General features: G+C 43.2%; 1 long non-coding RNA gene across 1 annotated transcript; it reads right to left on the reverse strand.

Annotated features, from left to right (window-relative positions):
- Positions 1-615: 615 nt before the first annotated feature.
- On the reverse strand, positions 616-5288 carry LOC127483545 (uncharacterized). Its single transcript, XR_007909934.2, has 4 exons — positions 4658-5288; positions 3762-4007; positions 2018-2249; positions 616-733 (listed from the first exon to the last, which is right to left on the reverse strand). It is a non-coding gene; the product is annotated as an uncharacterized lncRNA (long non-coding RNA).
- Between the last annotated feature and the right edge of the window lie 499 nt (positions 5289-5787).

Consider the following 5787-nt stretch of genomic DNA (forward strand, 5'->3'; position numbering starts at 1 on the left):
CAAATTTTTATTTGTATCACAATAGTTTCATTGTTCTTAAGGCTTTTATAGTAAACAAATATGTAAGATTAGGACTTAAAATAACTTTGTATTCAAGTACTACACCTGGGGCCGGCACTAGCCGACATTCCATATGGGCGCCAGTTCTAGTCCTGGTTGCTCCCCTTCTGATCCAGCTCTCTGCTATGGCTTGGGAAAGCAGTGGAAGATGGCCCAAGTCCTTGGGCCCCTGCACCTGTGTGGGAGACCTGGAAGAATCTCCTGGCTCCTGATTAGCTCAGCTCTGGCCATTGTGGCCACTTGGGGAGAGAACCAGCAGATAGAAGACCTTTCTCTCTGTCTCTCCCTCTCATTGTAACTCTACCTCTCAAATAAATAAATAAAAAGTATTACTCTTAGTTATTTTATATATTCATATTCCATATGATTTTACTTGAAAAAGATCCAGCTGTCAAAAAGCTTAAAAATTATTGCCGTAAGCAGTTCACTTGAACTAAAAGCAAAGTATATAATGTTTTAAATTTCTGTTACATTCTAGGTTTCTATTAGTTTAAATCAATGAATAGCATTTGTGGTTCTACTATCAGTGACTCTCAAAAATTTTTCTCTAATCTCCATTCTTCAATGAATTTTTTATGTGTACAATATTTTTTCCTGAGTATTGATGTTTAAGCTTTACCTTATAATCCAAATTCTCAAAGCAGCTGAAGGTCACACAATGTTTTCCTAAGGCCTGGAAGATAAATATGTTTCAATATAGTTCTTGAGTTATGAGACAAAATACTAATGTTTAAACTGCCAGATTAGTAAAATGTGCTCTTTAGAGAAAACTTTAACAATACAAAAATGAACTAGGCCGGCGCCGTGGCTCAATAGGCTAATTCTCCACCTTGCGGCACCAGCACACCGGGTTCTAGTCCCGATCGGGGCACCGGATTCTGTCCCGGTTGCCCCTCTTCCAGGCCAGCTCTCTGTTATGGCCCAGGAGTGCAGTGGAGGATGGCCCAAGTGCTTGGGCCCTGCACCCCATGGGAGACCAGGAGAAGCACCTGGCTCCTGCCTTTGGATCAGCATGGTGCACCGGCCGCAGTGAGCCGGCTGTGGCGGCCATTGGAGGGTGAACCAACAGAAAAGGAAGACCTTTCTCTCTGTCTCTCTCTCTCACTGTCCACTCTGCCTGTCAAAAAAAAAAGTGAACTGATACCAAATTTAGAGATTCACACAACTCAATATGAATATACAGATATTAAGATAGTTTTGTTGATTATTTCACAGTGCATTATGACCTTATTTTTATACAAATCTATAAATAAAATACCATAAACTATATGCCTTGTTTTCTTTTTTTTTTAACTTTTATTTAATGAATATAGATTTCCAAAGTACAGCTTATGGACTACATTGACTCCCCCCCCCATGACTTCCCTCCCACCCGCAACCCTCCCCTTTCCCGCTCTCTCTCCCCTTCCATCCGTATCAAGATTCATTTTCAATTTTCTATATATACAAAAGATCAGTTTAGTATACATTAAGTAAAGATTTCAACAGTTTGCACCCACATAGAAACACAAAGTGAAAAATACTGTTTGAGTACTCGTTATAGCATTAAATCTCAATGTACAGCACATTAAGGACAGAGATCCTACATGAGGAGTAAGTGCACAGTGACTCCTATTGTTGACTTTACAAATTGACACTCTTGTTTATGTATATGCCTTGTTTTCATTAGTCACTACTTTTATCTCATACACACACACAGTGATGTTGATGTTAGCAGTTAATACCGTTCCATGTAAATTCAAAGCAGTTGTGGGCTTACTGAGATCCACCTCCCCGCAAACAACAGGATTATGAAATTAATCCATCAATTAATACATGGGTTAATGGATGTGATTATTAAAAGCAATGAATACCTTAACAGCAGGAATGGTGTAAATTTAAGATAAGAATGGTGAAACATCTATGAAGTTTGTGGGACAGAAAAGATGTTTTTGTTCTAGATATAGAAGTCACTTACTTTTGCTAGGTCTTTGATAGTCTCAGTTTTTCCTACACCTGCTGGACCAGAAGCACAACCTCCTAGATTCAAGTGCAGAGCCCCCAGGAAGGTGAGCCAGCACTGGTCTGTGAGAGGCGTAATGGCCAGTCTTGGGGTACAGCCCAGGTACTCATAGCCATAAGTGAAACTGGCACCTCCTTGAGATACATAGCATAACATTTGTTTTTCATCCCATTTGTACCGCAGATGTCTGCAAGCAACATTTTAAATGCTCTTGTTATTTGGGTGAATTTTTTTCACATGAAGAAATATAACAAGATTGAAAATGAAGTGTTGACTAAAAGCATTGAAATCAAAACATGAAAATCAAGGGAGAAGGGTGATATAAAACTCATCAATGACTGCATTAGATCTGAAACGACAGAACTCAGAAGACTACACCCCCGTGAGCAGTTTTCCCTCTGGCAAACGGCCTTGCAGAATCACATTGCTCTGATGTGCCATCAGCCTAAGTGGAGGATTTCTATACAAATCACTCCCGGGAAGTCTGCTATGATTTCCAATCAGAATGTGATCGACACATTCTTCAGGATAATCTGGACCGTTTCTGTGAGGGTACCAGAGAAGTGTTGTTTGCATCCAAAGCCATATCAACAACACTGTCTTGTTTTATTTGTCTATCGAACAGTTAATCATGTAGCTAATCATAAATGCCTTCCTCCACAACGCTTTGAGTTTAGTCCGTGACCTGTTGTAACTTGATGGTATGTATCATTGACTTTCCTCTGTGTCCCCAGCAGTGCCGACTTACTTCTCAAAATATCAATTTCTTGGGCATTAGCAGTGAAGGAATGCCAAAGAATATTTTTGGAAAGAATCTTTTCATTTGTACTTTTTAAATGTCAAGGGAAAAGTTCCTACACGTTTGCGACAGTTTAGCAGTGCTTTGATGTTTAATTACAAAAAGAGGCAGCCACAGTCTTTTCAGATTTCCAGGTTCCGAAAGGTCTTACAGAAGGACTGCTAATCGCCTTTCTTCTGTTTCTGCTGTCATGGAAGAGTTTATTCACCATTGTAAGCCGTTTTAAATACTTTATGGGACAACAGATCATAGTATAATCATTTAAAATAAGTAACCTTTTAAAATAAAGTTTAAATTAAAAAATAAAAAGAAAATCAAAAATCGGTAGCTATGACTTCGGAGAGTGTCAGATGAGAGAACGTGTAATCAGAAGAGAAAGCTTTCAGGAAAAAATTGACTGGGAAGTTTGAGACGCGGCAGTTACTCAGGAATTCTGTCTCCTGATCTCTTCTCACCAGTCCGTGGCCCTCTCTTTCTAAACGTCTGGTTTCTAATTGACTCCGGGGGGTGTGAGTCAGGGAGCTCGCTGGAAAGGCTCTACCATGTGTCTCCTCTGCCTACTCTGCTCTAGAATTGCCAGCACAGGGCCAAGAGGACTGAGCTGGATCAGCTACCGACTGACAGCTGCTACCCTGGGGCTGACCTGCCAAAGGCAAAGGGGAAAACGCAGCTAGGGAGACAGTGACCAGCTCAGGCAGATGAGGCAGAAAAGGGGTTAAAGAAAATGAGGGGGAGGGGCCGAAGACAGAAAGCAGGATCCACAGGATTAGGTTTGCTTAAAATTTTGTAAATACTCGCAAATTAAAATGTTTGACAGAGTTTGAAGTAGAGAAGCATTCTACCTAAAGATATGCTCGCGAAGAGTTGTTGTATGTAGGATTATAATTCAGACCCACCTACCTCGTCCACTCAAAGTCGTCCTCCTTGCAGATATCCTGGAGCAGCAGGCTTCTCACCACATCTCTGCAGTGAACGTAGAGAATGAGCAGCGCGCCCAGCACGGCTCTCATCTGCGCGTTGCGTGTCCAGCAGCTCTGCAGCCTCTTCCAGACGCCCTAGCACACCAGCGTGGACGTTCTCGAGAGCTTCCCTCGACTGCGCACTCGCGAAACTTTTAATGCAATCATCATAAAATACGATCTGACTCTGAAAAGTAAATAAATATAATAACTGCAGCCTACTTTTACTTTTAAATGAAAACACTCATATATATGCTACGTGGGTTTGAGAAAAGAAAGCTTACACATTTACATGTATTTGAGGGCTAAAACTTAAATTTTGACGAATGTTTATAGAGGCCTTATTCATTTTTTTAAAGCTTATATTTATTCATTTGAAAGACAGAGTTACAGGGAGGCAGAGGCAGAGAGAGAGAAATCTTCCACCTGCTGGTTCACACTCCATACGGCCACAACGGCCAGAGCTGGGCTGATTGGAAGCCAGGAGCCAGGAGCCAGGAGTTTCTTCCGTGTTTCCCTTGTAAGTGCAGGGCCCCACACACTTGGGCCATCTTCCACTGTTTTCCCAGGCCATAGCAGAGAGCTGGATCGGAAGTGGAGCAGCCAGGACTAGAACCAGAGCCCATATGGGATATCAGCACTGTAGGGGTGGCTTTACTTGCTACGCCATAGCACTGGCCCGCCATCTGTATTTTCTAAATCTTTTATTCTTAATCCCATCATCAGTAAAAAATAACCTCAGACAGTAACAATAGAGCACTCCAAGAGGAGATCAGTGCCACTTTCTCCACGGATCTCACACGTAATACACCTAGAACACACTGAGTGTGTACTCACAGAAGGCACAGGATAGGCAACCTGGTGTATCCATCAGCACTCTCGTTCCTAACCAGGATTCTCTTAAAGAATTCTGTAGACTTATAATCTATGAAGCAGGACTCTCGCAAAGTTGTTGTGGACTCAAAAGATCAACAGGAGGGTAGAGACGGAGGCTTGGGAGATAAGCTGGAGCAGAAGTCTGGGGCACACGGTGTGAACCACAGGGCAGGCCGAGTCATGGCACGGTCTTCCCAGACGCCATTGCTCTGCTGTCCCTGAGATGTTTATTCCAGAATCACAGCCTCAGGAGAGTGAATCCGGGGGCTGAGACCCGTCCCTGGGCTAGGAGGATCTTGCTCCAGTGCGGGACACTGTGAACCAGATTTTCTGTTTGCTTGTTTGTGGAGGAGTTCTCAATGCTGTATCCTGGGGAAAATCTGTCTGGGAATCTTCTCAGGAGCCAGTGCATACAGATGTACCCTCATTCCCTCTCCCCCCAAGTGTCTTTATCTCCATTAGGAGTCAACTCTTAGTCGTGTAACATATTCAGAAATGTGAGATAAAGGAGCCTTGGTAAGCTGCCTGCTGGGAAGAGAAATTAACGGCAGGGAGCGCATTTGTGGGAAGAACTGTGGCAGGCGCACATTCAGAGACTGGAGCCAATGTCTTCCATAATGTGTTTTTCGAAACACAATGCAGCCTGCTTCTTAGCTGAACATCTCTGCAAACTAGGGCTGGGGAGAGCTGTGCCTGGTAGAGGTTTGATTATTTGCATTTCCTATGGAAATGCACAGACTGCTTCATTATGATGTTGTCACCTTTGTAAATAGCAGCTTAAAGAAATTCTTCAGTTTAAGATCCAAAAGTGGTTTATGAAATTTCAGTCAAGTGAAGAGCAAAAGGGACTAAGATTTGGTTATTGTAATTTTTTTTTTTTTTTGACAGGCAGAGTGGACAGTGAGAGAGAGACAGAGAGAAAGGTCTTCCTTTGCCGTTGGTTCACCCTCCAATGGCCGCCGCGGCCGGCGCACTGTGGCTGGCGCACCACGCTGATCCGATGGCAGGAGCCAGGTACTTCTCCTGGTCTCCCATGGGGTGCAGGGCCCAAGCACCTGGGCCATCCTCCACTGCACTCCCTGGCCACAGCA

Source organism: Oryctolagus cuniculus, chromosome 13 (genome assembly GCF_964237555.1).
Source record: "Oryctolagus cuniculus chromosome 13, mOryCun1.1, whole genome shotgun sequence".
NCBI classification, from domain to species: domain Eukaryota; kingdom Metazoa; phylum Chordata; class Mammalia; order Lagomorpha; family Leporidae; genus Oryctolagus; species Oryctolagus cuniculus.